The following is a 17732-nucleotide window of genomic DNA, read 5'->3' as shown; positions in this document are numbered from 1 at the left end:
TGGTTTGGCAAGAAACCCAAGCTGTCGTTTCTTAAAGTTTGGGGATGCGATGCTTATGTGAAAAAGCTTCAACCTGATAAGCTCGAACCCAAATCGGAGGAATGTGTCTTCATAAGATACCCAAAGGATACTGTTGGGTACACCTTCTATCACAGATCCGAAGGCAAGATATTCGTTGCTAAGAATGGATCGTTTCTAGAGAAGGAGTTTCTCTCGAAAGAAGTGAGTGGGAGGAAAGTATAACTTGACGAGGTAATTGTACCTTCTCCCTTATTGGAAAATAGTTCATCACTGAAATCAGTTCCAGTGATTCCTACACTAGTAAGTGAGGAAGCTAATGATGATGATCATGAAACTTCTGATCAAGTTACTACCGAACCTCGTAGGTCAACCAGAGTGGTACGGTAATCCTGTTCTGGAAGTCATGCTACTTGAGCATGAGGAACCTATGAACTATGAGGAAGCGATGATGAGCCCAGATTTCGCAAAATGGCTTGAGTCCATGAAATCTGAGATGGGATCCATGTATGAGAACAAAGTATGGATTTTGGTTGACTTTCCCGATGATCGACATGCCATAGAGAATAAATGGATCTTAAAGAAGAAGACTGACGTTGACGATAATGTTACTGTCTACAAAGCTCAACTTGTTGCGAAAGGTTTTCAACAAGTTCAAGGAGTTGACTAGGATGAGACTTTCTCACCTGTAGCGATGCTTAAGTCCGTCCGAATCATGTTAGAAATTGCTGCATTTTATGATTATGAAATTTGGCAAATGGATGTCAAAACTGCATTCCTTAATGGGTACCTTAAAGAAGAGTTGTATATGATGCAACCAGAAGGTTTTGTTGATCCAAAAGGTGCTAACAAAGTGTGCAAGCTCCAGCGATCCATTTATGGACTGGTGCAAACCTCTCGGAGTTGGAATATATACTTTGATAGAGTGATCAAAGCATATGGTTTTGTACAGACTTTTGGAGAAGCTTGTATTTACAAGAAAGTGAGTGAGAGCTCCAAGCATTTCTGATATTATATGTAGATGATATATTGTTGATCGGAAATGATACTGAATTTCTGAATAGCATAAAAGGATACTTGAATAAGAATTTTTCATTGAAAGACCTCGATGAAGATGCTTATATATTGGGCATCAAGATCTATAAAGATAGATCAAGGCGCTTGATTGGACTTTAACAAAGCACATACCTTGGTAAAGTTTTGAAGAAGTTCAAAATGGATCAGGCAAAGAAAGGGTTCTTGCGTGTATTACAAGGTGTGAAGTTAAGTCAGACCCAATGCCCGACCACTGCAGAAGATAGAGAGAAAATGAAAGGTGTTCCCTATTCTTCAGTCATAGGCTCTATCATGTATGCAATGATGTGTACCAGACCTGATGTGTGCCTTGCTATAAGTTTAACAAGGAGGTACCAAAGTAATCCAGGAGTGGATCACTGGACAGCGGGTAAGAACATCCTAAAATACCTGAAAAGGACTAAGGATATGTTTCTCGTGTATGGAGGTGAAAAAGAGCTCGTCGTAAACGGTTATGTCGATGCAAGCTTTGACACTCATCCGTATGACTCTAAGTTAGAAACTGGATACGTGTTTTTATTAAATGGTGGAGTTGTCAGTTGGTGCAGTTCCAAGCAGAGCGTCATGGCGGGATCTACGTGTGAAGCGGAATACATAGCTGCTTCGGAAGCAGCAAATGAAGGAGTCTGGATGAAGGAGTTCATATCCGATCTAGGTGTCATACCTAGTGCATCGGGTCCAATGAAAATATTTTGTGACAATACTGGTGCAATTGCCTTGGCAAAGGAATCCAAATTTCACAAGAGAACCAAGCACATCAAGAGATGCTTCAATTCCATCTGCGATCAAGTCAAGGAGGGAGACATAGAGATTTGCAAGATACATACGGATCTGAATGTTGCAGACCCTTTAACTAAGCCTCTGTCACAAGAAAAACATGATCAGAACCAAGACTCCATGGGTGTTAGAATCATTACAATGTAATATAGATTATTGACTCTAGTGCGAGTGGAAGACTGAAGGAAATATGCCCTAGAGGCAATAATAAAGTTTTTATTTATATTTTCTTATATCGTGATAAATGTTTATTATTCATGCTAGAATTGTATTAACTGGAAACTTAGTACATGTGTGAATACATAGACAAACAGAGTGTCACTAGTTTGCCTCTACTTGACTAACTCGTTGAATCAATGATGGTTATGTTTCCTAACCATATACATAAGTTGTCATTTGATTAACAGGATCACATCATTAGAAAATGATGTGATTGACTTGACCCATCCGTTAGCTTAGCACGATGATCGTTTAGTTTGTTGCTATTGCTTTCTCCATAACTATACACGTTCCTATAACTATGTGATCATGCAACTCCCGAATACCGGAGGAACACTTTGTGTGCTACCAAACATCACAATGTAACTGGGTGATTATAAAGGTGCTCTACAGGTGTCTCCGATGGTGTTTGTTGAGTTAGCATGGATCAAGATTAGGATTTGTCACTCCGATTGTCGGAGATGTATCTCTGGGCCCTCTCGGTAATGTACATCACAATCAGCCTTGCAATCAATGTACCTAATGAGTTATTTATGGGATGTATCATTACGGAACGAGTGAAGAGACTTGCCGGTAATGAGATTGAACTAGGTATTGAGATACCGACGACCGAATCTCGGGCAAGTAACATACCGATGACAAAGGGAACAACGTATACCGTTATGCGGTTTGACCGATAAAGATCTTCGTAGAATATGTAGGAACCAATATGAGCATCCAGGTTCCGCTATTGGTTCTTGACCGGAGACATGTCTCGGTCATGTCTACATAGTTCTTGAACCCGTAGGGTCCGCATGCTTAATGTTCGGTGATGATCGGTATTATGAGTTTATGTGTTTTGATGTACTGAAGGTAGTTCGGAGTCCCGGATTTGATCACAGACATGACGAGGAGTCTCAAAATGGTCGAGACATAAAGATTGCTATATTGGAAGCCTATGTTTGAACATCGGAATGGTTCCGGGTGAAATTGGGAGTATACCGGAGTACCGGGAGGTTACCAGAACCCCCCGGGGGGGTATATGGGCCTTATTGGGACTTAGTGGAAGAGAGGGGAAAGAAGCAAAGGAGGGAGCGCGACCCCCCCCCAAGCCCAATCCGAATTGGGAAGCCCCCCCTTTCCTTCCTTCTTCCCTCTCCTTCCTTCTCTCCTAAACCAACAAAGGGAAGGGGGGAATCCTACTCCCGGTGGGAGTAGGACTCCTTGGGCGTGCCTAGAGAGGCCGGCCCCTCCCCCTCCTCCACTCCCTTATATACGAGGGAGGGGGGCACCCCATAGACACACAAGTTGATCATTGATCTTTAGCCGTGTGCGGTGCCCCCTCCACCATAATCCACCTCGGCAATACCGTAGCGGTGCTTAGCCGAAGCCCTGTTCCGGTAGCAACATCATCACCGTCATCACATCATCGTGCTGACGAAGCTCTCCCTCGAAGCTCTACTCGATCGTGAGCTCATGGGACGTCATCGAGCCGAACGTGTGAAGATCGCGGAGGTGACGTAAGTTTGGTGCTAGATCGGTTGATCGAGAAGACGTATGACTACATCAACCGTGTTGTCATAACGCTTCCGCTTACGGTCTACGAGGGTACATAGACAATACTCTCCCCTCTCGTTGCTATGCATCACCATGATCGTGCGTGTGCGTAGGAAATTTTTGAAATTACTGCGTTCCCCAACACCTACTTGTTCTTGATAGCAGCAGAGGGCCTGTCGTGCCTCCTAAAATCACAAAGAGAGTCATGCAATCTGGACGGGATACAAGTGGCTCCTTCGGCGTCGCTAGTCAACCGGCTCATATTCGCTGATGACAGCCTGTTGTTTTTCAAGGCAAACAGTGTGGGTGCTAACGAGGTGAACCAATCATTGGAAGTTTATTGTCAGGCCACGGGCCAAAGAATTAACTACGCTAAGTCATCCATCTTCTTCAGTAAAGGAGTTCCGGACAGTATCCGCGATGAGATCAAAGGTTTGTTGAATGTTCCTAACGAGACTCTAAACGAGAAGTACTTGGGTATGCCTTCAGATATAGGGAGCTCAAAAAATGGCCCATTTAAATACCTTAAAGATCGTTTGTGGAGCAAGATTCAGGGTTGGATAGAGACGACCCTGTCAACTGGAGGAAAGGAAGTCTTGGTGAAATTAGTAGCACAATTAGTTCCAGTATATTCCATGTCGTGTTTCAAGTTACCCAGAGGCTTGTGTGACCATTTGAATATGTTGATCAAGAAATTTTGGTGGGGAAGCAAAAACGGACAGTGCAAGCCTCATTGGGTGTCATGGAAGGCTATGACGCAACCAAAAGGAATGGGAGGTTTGGGGTTCAAAGACATCGAACTCTTCAACTTAGCGATGCTGGCACGACAGGCCTGGCGTCTGTTACAAGACCCTGAGTCATTGAGTGCTCGTATTCTCAAAAGTATTTACTACCCCAACGCGACCGTTCTTCAAGCAACTTTTGGGAACCACCCCAGTCAGATCTGGAGGGCTATCATTGAAGGGCGTGACACTTTGAAACAAGGCATGATCAGACGCATTGGCAATGGTGACAACACCAACATTTGGGAAGACAACTGGCTCCCCCGGGAGGAGATGATGAGGCCTTATGGATGTATGGCAACAAACCAACCTGAAGTCCTGTCTGAACTAATTGACTCGACCTCGGCCACATGGAATAAGGAGAAGCTAGAAGCTACTTTTATGCACTTTGATGTGAAGGTTATCATGAGCATCCCGCTATGCACAATGAATATGCAAGATTTTTGGGACTGGGCGCGCGAGAAAAGTGGCCAGTTTTCGGTCAGATCAGCGTACCGGATGCTTGTGTCGACACGGTAATGACGAGAGGCATGGTTGGATGGCACAGCCGGGTCCTCGAGTACACACATGGAGGAGGGATCGTGGAAAATGCTATGGCGGACAGAGGTACTGGCTAAAGTACGTATGTTCTTGTGGAGACTCTCGAAGCATTCATTACCTACAAAGGATGTTCGAGCTCATCGTCACATGTCTACTTCGAGTTCATGCGGAATATGGGGCGCGTCGGACTCATGGAGTCATGGCGGCACTCCATCCTTGAGTGCACAATCTCTAGATGCACGTGGGCTCTCATAGATGAGGATCTCGGGATCAAGCTAGTGTTGACCACCAAACTAAGCGCAAAGAACTGGCTCTTCTCACTACTAGAATCATTATCACATGAGCAGTTCGTTCTTACTGCAGTTACTCTATGGGCAATTTGGTCTTCTAGGAGAAAAGCCATCCACGAAGCTATATTCCAATCACCACATGCAATACAATCCTTCATAACTCGCTTCATTGCAGACTTAAATGTGGTTCGGGCGGAGAAGCCAGCGCAGCAGAGGGCGGCCAATGTGCATGTAGGAACTGACACTCGCCCAAGGGATACACCGGAGAATTTTGCTAAGATCCATGTGGACGCTGGGGTACGCGCCCAAAGTGGAGGATCGGCAGTAGAAGTCTGCAGGGATAAACATGGCAATTTCCTGGGAAGCTCAGTGCTAGTTGTGTACGGTGTCTGTGATCCAGCGACATTGGAGGCTATAGCTTGCCGTGAAGCTATCTCCCTGGCTGAAGATCTCCAACTCCAAAACTTTATCATATCCTCGGATTGCAAGCAGGTAGTGGAAGACATCTCGAAGGGCAGCAATGGACCTTATGGAGCAATTATCAATGAAATTTAGTCCAGATCGGCTCCCTTTTCTTGTAACTTTATTTTTGAAAGTCGTGTTGTAAAATTTGAAGCTCATAGGTTAGCAAAATTTGCTACAAATTTAGCTCCGGGGCGTCATGTTTGGCTTGGCCAGCCACATGATCCAGTTTGTATCCCACCTTCTCTAGTATTTGATCAATAAAGTGGCCTTATCCCCTAAAAAAGTTGAGTGCTCCTATACGGGACCTCCTATCTGCCGCATTCTGCGGCGGAACGGCGGGGCTTCACACAGGCAGCCCTCTGCCTGGGTCGGCCCACTGACGTGCGGCTTGTTGTTTCCCTATCGCGCGACAAAAAAAAGAAAACAACCGGGAAAATAGGATTCGAGGAAATCCCTATTTGATGCATATTGCGTCAAATTGTCGAGCAAACGCACACACGAGGCGAGCGAGCGAGCAATTGGGCCGGCCCATCTGTAGTATGTACAAGGTTTTGGCTTTACAAATCCTCTAGAGGTTTCGCAGCGGTTTTTATCGATTTTGGGAACCTTCTAGAATAATCTTGGACCGGTTATTATATTTACCCTTTTCCTTTTCTTTTTTGTGTCTGTTTCTTTTTTCTGTTCTTTTTTCTTTTTCTTTTTTCCTTTTCTTTTTCCTTTTTCTTTTTCATGTTTCTTTTGTTTGAAATTTTCAAATATTTTTTTCAAAATTTCAAAAAAACATTCGTGTGTCCAAAATTTTGTACACTATTTAAAAAATAAATCATGTTTCAAAAAATGCTCAGGAATTTCAAAAATTGTTCTTGCTTTCAAAATTTGTTCAAAATTTCAGAACGTTTTCATGTTTCAAAAATTGTTTCGTTTTCAAAATTTTGTTCATGATTTCAAAAAATGTTTGTGTTTGAAAAATGTTCAGGTATTTCCAAAAATATTCTCATTTTCAAAATATGTTCACGATTTCAGAAAATAAATTGTATTTATTTTTTTAAGGAATTACGAAAAATGTTCTTGTTTTCAAAGTTTGTTCATAATTTAAGAAAAATATTGGTGTTTCGGAAAAAGATTAGGAATTGCAAAAAATGTTCCTATTTCGACATTTGTTTGCAATTTCAAAAAAATGTCCCCAGGTTTCAAAAAAATCCAATTTAAATACAAATGTTGTTCTTCTTTCACAAACAATATTCATGAATTTTCAAAACCTCACGAAATTCCTAATTTTGTTCCTTTAAGTCAAAATCTATTTTAAAATTTCAAATTTTGGTCATATTCCACATATTGTTCATAACAATTGAATAATTCGTACGCCACACAAAATAGGAAGCTAGAGTGAATATAGAATTGTAGTTAAAAACCATGCACGCTAACATATTTGATAATTGGCCATACGGTGTAGTGGTTGGAAGCACGTGTTAGTTAGAGCGACGTCGCGGGATTCAATCCTGAGACCTCACGCCGCGCAGGTTACTAACCACAATCTGTTAGCCAACAAACAGACATATGCTGCTTGTCATAAGGGGCGCAAAAATACTATAAGCACACAAAGCAGGGATTGAGATTTGGAATTAAAAACATTTCTTGAAATGAAAAGTTTTGTAATGCCGCAATTAATTTATATTCCAAACATTTTTTGAAAAGTGAACCATTCTTGTAATTCGTTTTTTTTAACAGGAATAATTTTAGGAAATCCCAAACAGTTTCCAAAAATGCAAATATTTCTTCAAAAATTGAACTTTTCTGAAAAACAAACCAATTACGAAAAATGCAACATTTTTTGAAATTATTGAATATTTTCTGAGATCACAAACAGTTTTTAATTTCGGAACAAAATATTGGAAACAGAAAGCTTTTTAAAATTCAGAAATAAATATTAAAACATGAATATCCTTTTCAAAAATGCGAACTAAATTCTTATTTGTATGCTTTTTTTGGAAATGAGAACAAAATTTTAAATATGGGAACATTTTTGAGAATGCGAATAAAATGTTCAAACCGTGAGCATTTTTTGAAGCACGAACATTTTTCTGAAAGGTTCTGGACAAATTTTGAATATGAGAACATAATTTCAAATTCCTGAATATTTTTGAAACACGACTTTTTTAAAATTGTGAAAATATATTGAAAATGAGAACATATTTTTGAAATTCCTGAACTTCTTGAAAAGCGAACATTTTTTGAAATTGTGAATCAAATTTTGCAAATGAGAACATTTTTGGAAATTTCTAAAAAAATATTCTAACACGGATTTGTTTTCGAAAATCCTGAAAAAAAATTGACAAAGAGAACCTTTTTTGAAATTCCGAACAAATAATTGAAAACTTCACAAAAAATAAACAGGAAATAGAAAAAAAGACAGGAAAGCAAAAAACAAAAAAAAGAGAAAAATAAAAGCAGGTGCAGGAACTGTTGGGGAACGTAGCAGAATTTTAAAATTTTCTACGCATCACCAAGATCAATCTATGGAGTCATCTAGCAACGAGGGAGAGAGGAGTGCATCTACATACCCTTGTAGATCACGAGCGGAAGCGTTCAAGAGAACGGGGTTGATGGAGTCGTACTCGTCGTGATCCAAATCACCGAAGATCCTAGCGCCGAACGGACGGCACCTCCGCGTTCAACACACGTACGGAGCGAGGACGTCTCCCGTGCCTTGATCCAGTAAGGAGGAGGGAGAGGTTGAGGAAGAGGGCTCCAATAGCAGCCCGACGGCGTGGTGGTGGTGAAGCTGCAGTACTCCGGCAGGGCTTCGCCAAGCTCTTATGGAGGAGGAGAGGTGTTGGGGAGGGGAGGGGCTGCGCCTTGGATGTTGTATGCAGCCTTCCCCTCACCCCTCTATTTATAGGGGAAGGGGGCTGTCCCCCTCTAGATAAGATCTAGAGGGGGGCGGCGGCCAAGGGGAGGGGGGCTTGCCCCCCAAGGGGGCGCCCCCCCTTAGGGTTTCCCCCAAACCCTAGGCGCATGGGCCCTAGGGGGTGTGGCGCCCAGCCCACTTGGGCTGGTTCCCTTCTCCATACAGCCCATAAGGCCCTCCGGAAGAGGTGGCCCCTCCCGTTGAACCCCCGGAACCCCTCCGGTGGCCCCGGTACAATACCGATATGCCCCCGAACCTTTTCGGCGACCGTATGACAACTTCCCATATATAAATCTTTACCTCCGGACCATTCCGGAACTCCTCGTGACGTCCGGGATCTCATCCGGGACTCCGAACAACATTCGGTAATCACATACAAGTCTTCCTAACAACCCTAGCGTCACCGAACCTTAAGTGTGTAGACCGTACGGGTTCGGGAGACATGCAGACATGACCGAGACGACTCTCCGGTCAATAACCAATAGCGGGATCTGGATACCTATGTTGGCTCCCACATGCTCCATGATGATCTCATCGGATGAACCACAATGTTGAGGATTCAATCAATCCGTATACAATTCCCTTTGTCAATCGGTACGTTACTTGCCCGAGACTCGATCGTCGGTATCCCAATACCTTGTTCAGTCTCGTTACCGGCAAGTCACTTTACTTGTACCGTAATGCATGATCCCATGATCAACCACTTGATCACATTGAGCTCATTATGATGATGCATTACTGAGTGGGCCGAGAGATACCTCTCCGTCATACGGAGTGACAAATCCCAGTCTCGATTCGTGCCAACCCAACAGACACTTTCGGAGATACCTGTAATGTACCTTTATAGTCACCCAGTTACGTTGTGACGTTTGGCACACCCAAGGTACTCCTACGGTATCCGGGAGTTGCACAATCTCATGGTCTAAGGAAATGATACTTGACATTCAGATAAGCTACAGCAAACGAACTACACGATCTTTGAGCTAAGCTTAGGATTGGGTCTTGTCCATCACATCATTCTCCTAATGATGTGATCCCATTATCAATGACATCTAATGTCCATAGTCAGGAAACCATGACTATCTTTTGATCAACGAGCTAGTCAACTAGAGGCTCACTAGGGACGTGTTGTGGTCTATGTATTCACACATGTATTACGATTTCTCGGATAACACAATTAATAGCATGAACAATAGACAATTATCATGAACAAAGAAATATAATAATAACCATTTTATTATTGCCTCTAGGGCATATTTCCAACAGTCTCCCACTTGCACTAGAGTCAATATTCTAGTTACATTGTGATGAATCGAACACCCATGGAGTTCTGGTGTTGATCATGTTTTGCTCTAGGGAGAGGTTTAGTCAACGGATCTGCTACATTCAGGTCCGTATGTACTTTACAAATTTCTATGTCTCCATTTTGAACACTTTCACGAATGGAGTTGAAGCGACGCTTGATATGCCTGGTCTTCCTGTGAAACCTGGGCTCCTTGGCAAGGGCAATAGCTCCAGTGTTGTCACAGAAGAGAGTCATCGGCCCCGACGCATTGGGTATGACTCCTAGGTCGGTGATGAACTCCTTCACCCAGATTGCTTCTTGTGCTGCCTCCGAGGCTGCCATATATTCTGCTTCACATGTAGATCCCGCCACGACGCTTTGCTTGCAACTGCACCAGCTTACTGCCCCACCATTCAAAATATACACGTATCCGGTTTGTGACTTAGAGTCATCCAGATCTGTGTCGAAGCTAGCATTGACGTAACCCTTTACGACGAGCTCTTCATCACCTCCATAAACGAGAAACATTTCCTTGGTCCTTTTCAAGTACTTCAGGATATTCTTGACCGTTGTCCAGTGTTCCATGCCGGGATTACTTTGGTACCTTCCTACCAAACTTACGGCAAGGTTTACATCAGGTCTGGTACACAGCATAGCATACATGATAGACCCTATGGCCGAGGCATAGGGGACGACACTCATATTTTCTCTATCTTCTGCCGTGGTCGGGCATTGAGCCGTGCTCAATCTCGTACCTTGCAATACAGGCAAGAACCCCTTCTTTGACTGATCCATTTTGAACTTCTTCAATATCTTGTCAAGGTACGTACTCTCTGAAAGACCAATGAGGCGTCTTGATCTATCTCTATAGATCTTGATGCCTAATATATAAGCAGCTTCTCCAAGGTACTTCATTGAAAAACACTTGTTCAAGTAGGCCTTTATGCTTTCCAAGAATTGTATATCATTTCCCATCAACAGTATGTCATCCACATACAATATGAGAAATGCTAGAGAGCTCCCACTCACTTTCTTGTAAATGCAGGCTTCTCCATAAGTTTGCATAAACCCAAACGCTTTGATCATCTCATCAAAACGAATGTTCCAACTCCAAGATGCTTGCACCAGCCCATAAATCGAGCATTGGAGCTTGCACACCTTGTCAGCATTCTTAGGATTGACAAAACCTTCCGGCTGCATCATATACAATTCTTCCTTAAGGAAACCATTAAGGAATGCCGTTTTGACGTCCATTTGCCATATCTCATAATCATAGAATGCGGCAATTGCTAACATGATTCGGACGGACTTCAGCTTCGCTACGGGTGAGAAAGTCTCATCGTAGTCAACCCCTTGAACTTATAGATGGTCACATTACCATCCGCGTCTGTCTTCTTCTTAAAGATCCATTTATTTTCTATGGCTCGCCGATCAATGGGCAAGTCAGTCAAAGTCCATACTTCGTTTTCATACATGGATCCTATCTCGGATTTCATGGCTTCCAGCCATTTGTCGGAATCCGGGCCCGCCATCGCTTCTTCATAGTTCGAAGGTTCACCGTTGTCCAACAACATGATTTCCAAGACAGGGTTGCCATACCACTCTGGTGCGGAACGTGTCCTTGTGGACCTACGAAGTTCAGTAGCAACTTGATCTGAATTTTCATGATCATCATCATCAACTTCCTCTCTAGTCGGTGCAGGCACCTCAGGAACATTCTCTTGAGCTGCGCCACTTACCGGCTCAAGAGGTAATACTTCATCAAGTTCTACCTTCCTCCCACTTATTTCTTTCGAGAGAAACTCTTTCTCTAGAAAGGACCCATTCTTGGCAACAAAGATCTTGCCTTCGGATCTAAGGTAGAAGGTATACCCAACAGTTTCTTTAGGGTATCCTATGAAGACGCATTTTTCCGACTTGGGTTCGAGCTTTTCAGGTTGAAGTTTCTTGACATAAGCATCGCATCCCCAAACTTTTAGAAACGACAGCTTAGGTTTCTTCCCAAACCATAATTCATACGGTGTCGTCTCAACGGATATTGACGGAGCCCTATTTAAAGTGAATGCGGCAGTCTCTAAAGCATAGCCCCAAAATGATAGCGGTAAATCGGTAAGAGACATCATAGATCGCACCATATCTAATAGAGTGCGATTACGATGTTCGGACACACCATTATGCTGAGGTGTTCCAGGCGGCGTGAGTTGTGAAACTATTCCACATTTTCTTAAGTGTGTGCCAAATTCGTGACTCAAGTATTCTCCCCCACGATCTGATCGCAAGAACTTGATTTTCCTGTCACGTTGATTCTCAACCTCACTCTGAAATTCCTTAAACTTTTCAAAGGTCTCAGACTTGTGTTTCATTAAGTAGACATACCCATATCTACTCAAGTCATCAGTGAGGGTGAGAACATAACGATAGCCACCGCAAGCCTCAACACTCATTGGACCGCACACATCAGTATGTATGATTTCCAATAAGTTGGTTGCTCGCTCCATTGTCCCTGAGAACGGAGTCTTGGTCATTTTACCCATGAGGCATGGTTCGCACGTGTCAAATGATTCGTAATCAAGAGACTCTAAAAGTCCATCTGCATGGAGCTTCTTCATGCGTTTGACACCTATGTGACCAAGGCGGCAGTGCCACAAGTATGTGGGACTATCATTATCAACCTTACATCTTTTGGTATCCACACTATGAATATGTGTAGTATTACGCTCGAGATTCATTAAGAATAAACCATTCACCATCGGAGCATGACCATAAAACATATCTCTCATATAAATAGAACAACCATTATTCTCGGATTTAAATGAGTAGCCATCTCGAATTAAACGAGATCCTGATACAATGTTCATGCTCAAAGCTGGCACTAAATAACAATTATTGAGGCTTAAAACTAATCCCGTGGGTAAATGTAGAGGTAGTGTGCCGACGGCAATCACATCGACCTTGGAACCATTCCCGACGCGCATCGTCACCTCATCCTTTGCCAGTCTCCACTTATTTCGCAGCTCCTGCTTTGAGTTACAAATGTGAGCAACTGCACCGGTATCAAATACCCAGGAGCTACTACGAGTACCGGTAAGGAACACATCAATTACATGTATATCACATATACCTTTCGTGTTGCCGGCCTTCTTGTCCGCTAAGTATTTGGGGCAGTTCCGCTTCTAGTGACCACTTCCCTTGCAATAAAAACAATCAGTCTCGGGCTTGGGTCCATTCTTTGGCTTCTTCCCGACAGCTTGCTTACCGGGCGCGGCAACTCCCTTGCCGTCCTTCTTGAAGTTCTTCTTACCCTTGCCTTTCTTGAACTTAGTGGTTTTATTCACCATCAACACTTGATGTTCCTTTTTGATTCCCACCTCTGCTGATTTCAGCATTGAATATACCTCAGGAATGGTCTTTTCCATCCCCTGCATATTGAAGTTCATCACAAAGCTCTTGTAGCTCGGTGGAAGCGATTGAAGGATTCTGTCAATGACCGCGTCATCCGGGAGATTAACTCCCAGCTGAGTCAAGCGGTTATGCAACCCAGACATTCTGAGTATGTGCTCACTGACAGAACTATTTTCCTCCATCTTACAACTGAAGAACTTGTCGGAGACTTCATATCTCTCGACCCGGGCATGAGCTTGAAAAACCATTTTCAGCTCTTTGAACATCTCATATGCTCCGTGTCTCTCAAAACGCTTTTGGAGCCCCGGTTCTAAGCTGTAAAGCATGCCGCACTGAACAAGGGAGTAATCACAGCACGTGTCTGCCAAGCGTTCATAACGTCTTGGTTCTGTGGGACGGGTGCGTCACCTAGCGGTGCTTCTAGGACATAATCTTTCTTGGCAGCTATGAGGATGATCCTCGGGTTCCGGACCCAGTCCGTATAGTTGCTGCCATCGTCTTTCAGCTTGGTTTTCTCTAGGAACGCGTTGAAGTTGAGGACAACGTGGGCCATTTGATCTACAAGACATATTGTAAAGATTTTAGACTAAGTTCATGATAATTAAGTTCATCTAATCAAATTATTCAATGAACTCCCACTCAGATAGACATCCCTCTAGTCATCTAAGTATAACATGATCCGAGTTAACTAGGCCGTGTCCGATCATCACGTGAGACGGACTAGTCAACATCGGTGAACATCTTCATGTTGATCGTATCTTCTATACGACTCATGCTCGACCTTTCGGTCTTCTGTGTTCCGAGGCCATGCCTGTACATGCTAGGCTCGTCAAGTCAACCTAAGTGTATTGCGTGTGTAAATCTGGCTTACACCCGTTGCATTCGAACGTTAGAATCTATCACACCCGATCATCACGTGGTGCTTCAAAACAACGAACCTTCGCAACGGTGCACAAAACACTTTCTTGAAATTATTTCGAGGGATCATCTTATTTAAGCTACCGTCATTCTAAGCAAATAAGATGTAAAACATGATAAACATCACATGCAATCAAATAGTGACATGATATGGCCAATATCATTTGCTCCTTTTGATCTCCATCTTTGGGACTCCATGATCATCGTTGTCACCGGCATGACACCATGATCTCCATCATCATGATCTTCATCATCGTGTCTTCTTGAAGTTGTCTCGTCATCTATTACTTCTACTACTATGGCTAATGCTTTAGCAATAAAGTAAAGTAATTACATGACGTTTATGTTGACACACAGGTCATAAATAAATAAAGACAACTCCTGTGGCTCCTGCCGGTTGTCATACTCATCGACATGCAAGTCGTGATTCCTATTACAAGAACATGATCATCTCATACATCACATATATCATTCATCACATCCTTTGGCCATATCACATCACAAAACACTTGCTGCAAAAACAAGTTAGACATCCTCTAATTGTTGTTGCAAGTTTTTACGTGGCTGCTATAGGTTTCTAGCAAGAACGTTTCTTACCTACGCCAAAACCACAACGTGAATTGCCAATTTCTATTTACCCTTCATAAGGACCCTGTTCATCGAATCCGATCCGACTAAAGTGGGAGAGACAGACACCCGCCAGCCACCTTATGCAACTAGTGCATGTCAGTCGGTGGAACCGGTCTCATGTAAGCGTACGTGTAAGGTTGGTCCGGGCCGCTTCATCCCACGATGCCGCCGAATCAAGATAAGACTAGTAACGGCAAGATAATTGACAATATCGACGCCCACAACTACTTTGTGTTCTACTCGTGCATAGTAACTACGCATAGACCTAGCTCATGATGCCACTGTTGGGGAACGTAGCAGAATTTTAAAATTTTCTATGCATCACCAAGATCAATCTATGGAGTCATATAGCAACGAGGGAGAGAGGAGTGCATCAACATACCCTTGTAGATCACGAGCGGAAGCGTTCAAGAGAACGGGGTTGATGGAGTCGTACTCGTCGTGATCCAAATCACCGAAGATCCTAGCGCCGAACGGATGGCACCTCCGCATTCAACACACGTACGGAGCGAGGACGTCTCCCGTGCCTTGATCCAGCAAGGAGGGAGAGGTTGAGGAAGAGGGCTCCAACAGCAGCCCGACGGCGTGGTGGTGGCGAAGCTGCAGTACTTCGGCAGGGCTTCGCCAAGCTCTTATGGAGGAGGAGAGGTGTTGGGGAGGGGAGGGGCTGCGCCTTGGCTGTTGTATGCAGCCCTCCCCTCACCCCTCTATTTATAAGGGAAGGGGGAAGGGGGTCGGCCCCCTCTAGACGAGATCTAGAGGGGGGCGGCAGCCAAGGGGAGGGGGCCTTGCCCCCCAAGCAAGGGGGCGCCCCCCCTTAGGGTTTCCCCCAAACCCTAGGCGCATGGGCCCTAGGGGGGTGTGGCGCCCCAGCCCACTTGGGCTGGTTCCCTTCTCCATACAGCCCATAAGGCCCTCCGGAAGAGGTGGCCCCTCCCGGTGGACCCCCGGAACCCCTCCGGTGGCCCCGGTACAATACCGATATGCCCCCAAACCTTTCCGGCGACCGTATGACAACTTCCCATATATAAATCTTTACCTCCGGACCATTCCGGGACTCCTCGTGACGTCCCGGATCTCATCCGGGACTCCGAACAACATTCGGTAATCACATACAAGTCTTCCTAACAACCCTAGCGTCACCGAACCTTAAGTGTGTAGACCCTACGGGTTCGGGAGACATGCAGACATGACCGAGACGACTCTCCGGTCAATAACCAACAGCGGGATCTGGATACCCATGTTGGCTCCCACATGCTCCACGATGATCTCATCGGATGAACCACGACATCGAGGATTCAATCAATCCGTATACAATTCCCTTTGTCAATCGGTACGTTACTTGCCCGAGACTCGATCGTCGGTATCCCAATACCTTGTTCAGTCTCGTTACCGGCAAGTCACTTTACTTGTACCATAATGCATGATCCCGTGATCAACCACTTGATCACATTGAGCTCATTATGATGATGCATTACCGAGTGGGCCCAGAGATACCTCTCCGTCATACGGAGTGACAAATCCCAGTCTCGATTCGTGCCAACCCAACAGACACTTTCGGAGATACCTGTAATGTACCTTTATAGTCACCCAGTTACGTTGTGACGTTTGGCACACCCAAGGCACTCCTAAGCTGTCCGGGAGTTGCACAATCTCATGGTCTAAGGAAATGATACTTGACATTCAGAAAAGCTACAGCAAACGAACTACATGATCTTTGAGCTATGCTTAGGATTGGGTCTTGTCCATCACATCATTCTCCTAATGATGTGATCCCGTTATCAATGAGATCCAATGTGCATAGTCAGGAAACCATGACTATCTTTTGATCAACGAGCTAGTCAACTAGAGGCTCACTAGGGACGTGTTGTGGTCTATGTATTCACACATGTATTACGATTTCCGGATAACACAATTATAGCATGAACAATAGACAATTATCATGAACAAAGAAATATAATAATAACCATTTTATTATTGCCTCTATGGCATATTTCCAATAGGAACTTTCTAGAAGGTTCCCAAAACCAAGATCGCCGAAATGATTAAACGGTCTGGCCCAAGATGATAGATCGGTGGATATCCTGTGCGAAACCACGACAGTTCGACGCAGTGAGCGTCAGCTAGGGAATTCTCTCCTATACAGTGCGTCACGCGCTGGCGAACAAAGCCCGAAATAACTAATTGAGGAGTACTCGTTGCAAAGATCACTCCAATTCCCCTGGTTGCGACAAGTGGCGCACATGCAGCACGTCACTTGTCGCAACCAGTGAGTTTTCCTTTTTTTCATAGATTCGTTTATTCAAAACGTTTTATCTCTCAAACCGTGCGTCCAAATCTCAAACCGCTTTCACCGTTGGATTCCTCGTGTCGAGACCTTCAAAACTAGATCCCATGTTGATAGGTTTTGACGAACTTTTATTCATGAAAAAACCGGACAAAAAACCGAAATGGAAGCATGGGTTTTTCCCTTTCCGAAAGAAGCACGCCCGTGCCTCTCACGAAATCACAATCGTGCCTCCCACGGAAACAAAACCGTGACTCTCGCGGGAAAAAAAATAGAAGATGCGTTTTTTTCATTTCCGAGGAGGCACGGCGTGACTCTCGTGGAAGCACAACCGTGCCTTTTGCGAAATCAAAACCGTGACTCTCGCGAAAGAAAAAAAAACAGAAAACATGGCACGACTGTGACTCTCACGAAAGCACAACCATGCCTCTCGTGGAAGCAAAACTGTGACTCTTGCGAAAGAAAAAAACAAAAAACTCGTTTTTTCGTTTCCGAGAGGTACGGCTGTGACTCTCGCGGAAGCAAAACCGTGACTCTCGCGAAAGCAAAACCGTGCCTCTGGCGGAAGCAAAACCGTGACTCTCGCGAAAGGAAAAAACAC

Source organism: Triticum urartu, chromosome 5A, assembly GCF_056163025.1.
Source record: "Triticum urartu cultivar PI428250 chromosome 5A, HENAU_Tu73, whole genome shotgun sequence".
Lineage (NCBI taxonomy): Eukaryota > Viridiplantae > Streptophyta > Magnoliopsida > Poales > Poaceae > Triticum > Triticum urartu.
The sequence above is the reverse complement of the archived record's forward strand: the minus strand, read 5'-3'. Positions refer to the sequence as shown.